At 39.0% G+C, this 9,016-nt stretch overlaps 1 long non-coding RNA gene across 1 annotated transcript; it reads right to left on the reverse strand.

Annotated features, from left to right (window-relative positions):
* Window positions 1–5,767: 5,767 nt before the first annotated feature.
* On the reverse strand, window positions 5,768–7,610 carry LOC125738087 (uncharacterized). The gene is made up of 3 exons (XR_007396701.1): window positions 7,509–7,610; window positions 7,324–7,393; window positions 5,768–6,917 (listed from the first exon to the last, which is right to left on the reverse strand). It is a non-coding gene; the product is annotated as an uncharacterized LOC125738087 (long non-coding RNA).
* Window positions 7,611–9,016: the final 1,406 nt, after the last annotated feature.

A 9,016-nucleotide genomic window follows, 5' to 3' on the forward strand; every position in this document is an offset into this window, starting at 1 on the left:
TTAGAAAACTATCAGTTAATATTTATATCAGATTTAGACATTTTATTTTTTTGTTGGTACTTATCATCTATCATAGTAATATAGCAGTAGCAGGAATTATAATGTACAGATATAAGGCAGTTAGAAAAAGATGGTTATTTCCCTGTTATAGAATAAGGTGTAGAATAGCAACCTAGGGGGCAACACTATAGTCATTGTGGAAAATTCTGGAAAACAACACCTCTATAAAAGCTGGAGAAAAGCTCATCTAGTATTTATTTGCCCTAGATTAACATGTCAGGCTACATAAGAACTAAGTAGTAGAATAATCTGATGCATCACACTAATGAAAAAAAAAAGACGGAATGGACCATCGGTTAGTGTCTGGAGATGTTTTTAAATCTTAAGCCGGATGCAGAAGCATCTGGGGATACAGGCTGTTATTCATCTGACAGAACAGGCTGAAACTGTGTATTGTACTTATTCAATTCACAAGAAAAAATAGATTAACATTGATATATTGAAAAAGCTGTATGAAAAGGAACAGAAAGGTGTTGACAAAGGAGCAATATTTTATGCACCCTATGAGTAAAAAATGTAGACATTTTTATGTAGGAAGTTGTATATTTTGCGCATTTTCCCATTTCCTGCAAAATGCATTTTGATGTTGTTTTGTAAAAAAAAATAAAAAATTTAAACACCAAAGACCAAAAAAAGCATTAAGAGCATCGTAAAGATGTGCTTTCAGAATTTTAATGCAACAGCGGTAATGCATTGCTTGAATGAAGCTGCATTTGAATTCAGGCAGGTGGTTCAGAGGAGAACACGACAGAACAACATTAAATGTTAGCCATTGCTAATGATCGCCGAGAGCGCACCATCCATTCTGAGAGAGAATCCTGGCTCCACTGGGGGGGGCAGAAGAATCAGCTGTCAAACCAGCCGGGAAACATCTGCTCCAGCTAAGTCCCCTGCATATGTTTTATCAGTATAGGTTCCCATTTTACTACCTGCCTGTCGCACAACAGAGACTAAATGAGATTATTAGACTGACTGGTAAAGAGAAGTGCTTCTCTACATGGCCAACACTCCAGATTAATGGGATGCATAACTGCACCATCGGTCATTTCGTCCTTCCAGAGTAAGTCAGTTAGCATGCATGAACTGCACAGCGTTGTCGTCACACAGGTTTAGCCGTCTACCAGAAAAATGCGATTCGCTTGCTTTAATTTGTTGGGCCTTTAGAATAAATTGCTAACCTTCGTTGTGTGTACTGCTCTCATCATCCTGTTTAGAACTAGGGAAGTTTTCAGGTTTAACAAGTAGGTTTGAGCTTAATTAAAATAACCTTTGATAAGGCATGAGAAATGGAGGTTTAAGGAGGCACAGTGGAAATATTTGGATCTTGATTCAGATCAAATAAAATGTTATATAAACGGGTAATAATAACTCAACAATCAGTCAAGTTTCCTTTCCCGAGAAAAGGGTTAGTTATCAGTAGTGGACAACATTGCCCTGTTATTAATTGCAGGACTAGGACTAGAACTGTGGTGGATTGCAGCGTGGGTTAAGACTCCATACCCATCATCAGAAGAAGGTTGCTGGTTAGAATCTCGTAATTAACAGAATGACATCTCTGTTGGGTCTTAATCTCAATGATTCCAGGCGCACTTCCTCTTCTGTTCCTCCCTTGTATGCCTCTTTAGACAAAAGCATCTGCTAAATAAATGAAATATAGCATAATTTACTATCCTTAAAAAATAACTAAACAAGATAATATTAATAATACTAACAGAGAAGTAACAATTCAGAATGTGGAGCAGTCTGACCTTACTAACGGCTGTTCCATTCTGTTGCTCGAGGATTCTTCCACCTCAACGAATGCCCTTTCTGAGAAAAAGATAACCAATCACTGTCAGCTTTATTGGCACTCATTTATGTGTTTCTGAACGTCTGAGTGCACTTTATACGAAGACCTTGTTAGCTGCTTGGCAGCTAATTTTTATACGAGTGAAATTGATGGGAAATGTAAATACCGCTTGTGACACTGCTCACTGTTGATGAAATGTCTTGTAATGTCTACAAGGGCAAAATAAAAAAAAAAAGCAATTTAAACTCACCACAGGTATTGTACTTTCAAAAATGTTAATTGCTGAAAATGTATTGAGGCCAGAAGAAAACGTTTTTGTTTTTGGGAGAAAATGGTAGAAGGACCTTCCGCATTCATTAGTTTGTTAGTGGGGCTGAAAACCAAAGAATGAGGGTACGAAGGACAGAAGATGATGGATAGATGAATGTGAAGGTTGCCAGGTCATGCCCATAGATTTTCTATGTGAGAGACTGAGCAGGGGTAAGATGAGACAAGGATTCTGGTGTGCAGTTTATTGTCCTCACCAAAACACAAATACAATACTTCAAAGTCAGTAGTCAGGCCAAAATCAAGGTCAAGGTCAATCAGGCTCAAGACGGACAATAACTGGTAATGCAGTAGAATACAGGGAAGGAATGTTACACATTAGAAAGCCACCGACTAGAACTAATGCTGTGATAGTGGGTCGGGAATGAGAAGCAAGACTTAATGCCATAAGTGAAGGCTGGGTTTTGAATGTCAAAACAGTTAAAGAGACAAAGGTTGAAATAATCATCCAATTAATGTTCACTGACATTTGTGTTTGGGTAATACCAAAGTACACGAGGAGGCGACAACAGGACTAGCATGACCCAATCCTACAGATCTGAAAATCTGCTTAACAAAGAGATCCTTTATTAGTGTAAGCCAGTTATGGGTGTCAGCATTCTGTAATCCTGCTCCTCACTGCCAGTGGTGTATCGTGAGTATTTTGCCAAACGGTCTGAATGCTTGGATGGATTTATTAAAAGAGATTCATTCAAACGAAATATGTCAGTGGCAAAATACCAAGTATGTTATAATAATTATTCACTTATTTGATTGTGGCACAATGGTTCACATCATCAAGGAAAGTTTCATTCCTGATCTTGGCACTGTGTGCTGTGTTTGTGTTGGTTTGCCCACACAATACTAAATCAGTTGTTTAAGCATCTTTAAATTGGCCAATGTTTGTGCAGGTTGCCGTATTGTACATGCCCTGTGGTACACTGTACACTGACATGCCATCCTGGGTGTTCCCCTTTTCCTTTTGCTGCCATGGGGGTAGGTATAAAAGCCCCCCCCCCCCCCCCCACCATCTCCTATGAATATTCTGGAGTCTAACTGAGGAAGTACAAGGCAAGAGATACGTAGCCTGAAGAGTTTGCAAAAATAATGAAAACTAAACTATGACAGGTATTACAACACAGATTAAAAACAAAATAGAAGAAAAATGAGAGAAAAAAGTTTTTATTGTATTTTAAGGCGTGAAGCATTGTTTTTTTTTCTTTAAAGAAACAATCTGTATTGCTAAGTCATATGTGACAAGAAAATGGTTGAGTCCTAAGTAATGGGTAGGATGTAGCCTTTTAAAGCTGCACAAATGACCTGCTGCAGTAAATGGATGAAGATGAATTTGAGGCAAATTTGTCCAATTTAGCATCACTTGACCTGGTTTTTGACAAAAGCAAGTGCATTATTATAGACTGTGACAGTTATCTTAGGAGCCCATGCAAAGAGGATAAGACTGAGTGATATTATTTAGTTAGGCTTATAAAGTGGCTGTTTGAAGTTTTTCATCAATTTCCTTCTAATTACATCAGGTCAGAGGTAAAGTGATAAAAGCAGGGAGACAGGCCAATTACACATGATCATTGCCTTATTTTGTGTATCACGGCTTGAGGGAGAATTTTCCAAAAGCAAATCTTTGGGATTCCTTTCTCTTGTACCATGGGAGTCTATGGGTCATTAAAAAGTATGAAAAAGCATTCAATTAATTTATAAAAAAGTAAAGCCTTTAATGGCATTAAAAGTCTGAAACACAATTCCCAGATGAGTTAAATATTTGCCTTATTTTAGCAGTTTATCCAGTGCTTCCAGCTGGTCTTTGCAGGCATTCTGTGTGGGGAATCTTATTGTTCTGATGGAGTAAAAATCTTTTAAACTTTTAAACTTTCAAATAAGTGAGACATGGGCAATAAAGTCAATGACTTAGACTTTAGAATTACAGACATGAAAAAACAGAGCTGCCTAAGCAGCTATATTTAAGATAATTGCACAGTGTTATCTGATGGGAGAATGCGGAGAGATGGAGTTCCGGAAGGCGGCTAACAGCGCCTCAATAAAGCGGCTTAATATCTTTTTAGTGCCCCTGTCTTCTAAACTTTTGTGAAGCACATATTCTTTGCCTTTGAAGTATTGGCATCCAGAAACAGGCCCAGCACGTTTTCCACAAATGTGCAAGTAACAGGAAATTAACTGACTACTGAACATGCACAACTTTTTTGACTGCATTTACGGATCTTTGTGGGGACCTGAAAAATGGTTCCCACGACGTTGACAGTTTTTTTTTATCATATTGGGGGGTACATTTGGTCCCCACAATGTAATACAAACATAATTCACACACACACGCACACACATACACACACACCCGCGTTTGTATTCATATCTTTGCAGGGACTCTCCATTCATTTATATAGGGGAAAAGCCCTAAACCCAACAATGAAGACCTTAACCCCAGGCCTAAACTTAACCGTAACTAACCAAACAAAATACATTTTTAGTTTTTTTTCTTGCATTCTCTGATTTGTATAAAATTGAGTTTCCCCTTGTGGGGACCTGCAGTAAAAGGTGGTCCCCACAACATCAAAATAACAGGTTTTTATCACATCGTGGGGACATTTCGTCCACACAATGTAATATATACATGACCCCCCCCCCTACACACACACACAAATACCTCAGTAGAAACCAGTTACTTTATTGTGTGGAATCATTTCTATTCTTCTTGTAGACCTATTCCCTGGGTTAAACTTTCAAGTGGGTCAATATTGAATAAAATTTGGTTAATACTGGCTAACAAGTCACCTGCAGCTGGTTAATCAGAACAAGAGTCTGAAGGGACAGAAGGTGAAGCTTTACTCTTGAGTGACAGATATTTTTCATTTTTTACAGAGAAGTTTCTATATTATGATTCGGTGGTGTGTGTGTGTGTCTAGTAGCTTGCGTCTATTGTCACTTTGTCAGAGAGGAAAAAGTAGATGGGGAGGTTGAGCTCAGCTGGTGTGCAGAGATGAAAAGGATGCAGACCCGCTGGTGGCGGGGGGGGGGGGGGGGGTGATAGCATGAGATGGATGAGATGGAGGTATGTAACCTTCTTCCATACAAATTGAATAAACGCACCATTTCCGTTCAGTGTGTCCTGCATGAGTTCATCAGCTTTATGTTGAGCTTGTACAGGACAGGGAACGCAGAATATCAATCAACAGCCCTGGGTATCATATTATAGCCGGATATGTAGATACGTCAACATTTGAAGTGATTAGTTGTCATTGTCGACACACAGTGCACAACAACAAAATGTCCTTTGCATTTAGCCCACATGTCACGGCATATGGGGGGCTGCGCTTTGCTAATGGTACCTCAGTGATACTTCGCTGGCCGGGGATCCGAGCCAGCAATCTCTCGATTACAAGGGCACGTCCCTATTCAGTAGGCCAGCGTTGTCCATAACAAAAAAAAATAAACACAGATAAAGTAGGACAAGTTATTTTGATGGACAATAGTTTTTGAAGGAAGAAAATCTTAACATTCATACAAAATCAGGATTTCCATTTATTGTTAAAAACTGTTATGATATGTACTGTACCTCGGGAAACTATGGTTATTTTTCGGGATCAGAATCAGCAGCAGTTTATTCCCCAACCGCGCAGGAATTTGACTTGGTGTCACAGCGCAATTGAAATTCAGGGTAAGAGTTAAAAAGTAAAAAAAAAATAGGTCGTCAAAAAGGTAAAAAAACAAAGACAATAAGTAAAACAAATAAAGGCCTATTGTTATATTTAATTGTGACTAGAACTAGAAATTAATGAGAAAGTATGGACCCGGCATCAATGGACAAAATGATTAGGCAAGGACATTGATTTGTATCTTGAAGTCACAGTTGAGCCCAAAAGGTGATCTTGCTCTCGAAGAGACTTAAGCTGTCCTACTTCATCTGTGCTTTTCCCTTTTTTTTGTTTCCAAATAACGGAGCTGCCATCCGTCTCAGCAGGGCGCGCCAGGTAACCTTCATCGCTCGTGTTAATTGCCTACAGCTGGACCATCATGCTCTTGCATCATTATAGTAATATGACTCTCTTTTGTCAGGAACATCAAAGCTGAGCTCTGCTCTTCATGACCCTGGGTATCCAAATGGTCAGATACTTTGTGGATGTGTGTTTTTTCTCTCTCTTATTGTGATGTCAACTTTTTCTCCATTAAATTAGATTTTTTTTCATCTTTAGGTTTACACACCCCACCCCCTCATTTATTCTGTGACCCTAAAAAAATGGATCTCTCTAGATAATCCCTCCAGCGTATTTCTGAATCCTCAGCGATATGTGGTCATGTTCAGAAACCGCGTAACGGACGTTTACACTTCATCTCAGCCGTAGCTGTTATGGTCAAAGGGAAGCATCACCTCCCATGTGACGTCTACTTCATATTAATGTTTTTCGTTGATTTTACATAACTTCTGCATCCGCAAAAGCCAGTTCTTCTGCATGCTCTTCTCAGGCCCCTCTGTGTCACTCGTAGATGCAGGTTTCCTTGGTGCTCTAGGAGAATCCCCTTTCTTTGGAATCCGCTGGCTGACAGTGGTAGCGAAAGCTATTTCTCTCTAAGCCTCTTCTATCTCAATCGCCGCTTCGGTCTCCTACACCTTTGCATATTTTTCTTCCTGTTGCAGTCACCAGGTGTCATCTGTCGTCTTCTGCCACCAGCATCTCTTATCCATCTGCTTCTGCCTCCACCAACATCAGTACACCTCCACCTCTACGCCATCTGTCTATTGAGAATCCTTAATTCAGTTTATCTTCATAACCACTTGCTCCTCTCCATCAAGCTCAAGCAGCTGAACTGTACTGACTTCATCAGCCATATCACTTTCAATCGCTACCTCACAATCGCATTACTTCTGCCTACTCCTTCAAATACAGGCTGTTTCTGCTTTAACGTCTCTTTCTCACATCTGTTTGAATCCACTAATTTAATTTGCATCTCTTCATTTTCTGTTTGTAATAATATCTACATCTGTGCATCTTCTTCAGCTTCATCTGGGCTTTTCTTCTCATTCATTTTGCATTTGCATTCATCATTGGCCCAGAATACAGCTCTCACTGTTTGCACTCAGCTGAATAAAGGTACAATTATCTAGCAATTAAGGCAGACTAACAAGTATGTATGATAAATACCTGACATTCAGGTGAATGTATGCACCCATCCTCAGACCCCACAGTCCATTACCATCCACTCTGCTGTGACCTAGAAATACAGGCAATATTTATCAAAGGCCGTCTAACAGGAAGGACCAAAAATTGAAAATAAAACTGTTACTCTAATCAAGAAAAGGTTGTACTGTAAATACTTTTGATCTTACGTGAAAATAATTCAGTAGTGCGTTGTGACCTGTGCATGACATTCAATTATTACTAAAAAACAAACAGATCACCACAGTGCAATAGGTTTTCTGTCCTACCTGGCTTCTGATGAGCCACACCTGCTCCTGGTATTTACCTGAGAACAGGTGTGGATCTTCAAAAGCCAGGTAGGATAGAAAACCTACTGGATGGTAGCTCTCCAGGACCGGAGTTCGAGACAACCGCATTAGACCATTTTTTCCAATAGACATTCATCATGTAGCAAACTTAGGATAAACAATTCTTTCAGTAGCAATTATACATCTTATAGAGTAAATTTGGTTGGTAAAATCTGTTTGACACAGCTTTGATTGGCTGGGATGAATCTGGAAAAAGGTTAGCCTTACTCAGTCGAGGTGGAATATTATTAAACATTATAAATAGTCTGGACTCGCTAGCTACAATGCAATGTAACTATATGTTAGAATAATAAGCATTTAAACAACCATGATTTGTTGCTGTTCTTTGATGCCGCTCTGTCGTTGAAGTTACAAATTTGGATCTGATCAAGCGTATTTTTAGGTGTAGATTTTTATCCATATAATGTTTTTGTGATGTGGTAACAAGATCCAGCAAAGATCAAATAGGGAAAGTAGAGCAAAGAATGACAAATTAATTGACCTTGTTTATCTCATGCTGACAAAATCAAGTGTGTGTATTGGCCTTCATTGTATGATCTGCTTCAGTTTTGCTGTGATTTGTCTCAAAATTTGATCCTCTTCACCCTTACAACAAGTCTGCAAATACTGAAAAGGATCTGTTAAATACTTTTTAGGTTATTGTACTATGTCAATAACCCCCCCCCCCACTTCTTTTGCTATTATTATGAGGTGCTGCTTCAGTTTTGGGGCTCAGAATTCTCAAATTTGTATCACTTCCAGTTGGTCACATCAGTGTGCCTACAAAGTTTGTAAAGATCCATAATACTATTCGAGTTACGGTGTTCACAAGACCAAGTGTCTTCTACAGCTGCTGTTTCCTTCTTTTGATGCCACACGGTGCTGCTGCTTCACTTTTGGGGCAATAAGGAATACATTACGTAAGCAGACCATACAGTATAAGTAACCTAGAACATGAATATGCTGTCAACACAAGAAATAATACAGAAATAAAACTGCAGGTCTTTCTTTTTTTAGATTATATTTATATTAGAATTTCAGTTACTGCTTTCTTGAACAATTTGTGAATGACTGCAGTGGTGTATATAAAATTATTTCATAATATTAAATAACTGTCCGTGGTCTCTGAGACGTTTCCTCACTTCACCTTCTTCAGTGTAGCTTCACTGGCTATTCCTCATCCATTTAGCTGATGACAGCATAGTATTAGAGATAAGGGAATTTACTTATGCCTGGCAAGTATATGGGCAGTGTACTGGTTAATGATTGACATTGCTGGCAGTCGTCTATAGGGTTTGGGCTTCAATTCTAGCCTCTGGCTCTCTGTGTGCAGAGATGAGTTTTCATTT

The sequence above is a fragment of the Brienomyrus brachyistius genome, chromosome 3 (assembly GCF_023856365.1).
Source record: "Brienomyrus brachyistius isolate T26 chromosome 3, BBRACH_0.4, whole genome shotgun sequence".
Lineage (NCBI taxonomy): Eukaryota > Metazoa > Chordata > Actinopteri > Osteoglossiformes > Mormyridae > Brienomyrus > Brienomyrus brachyistius.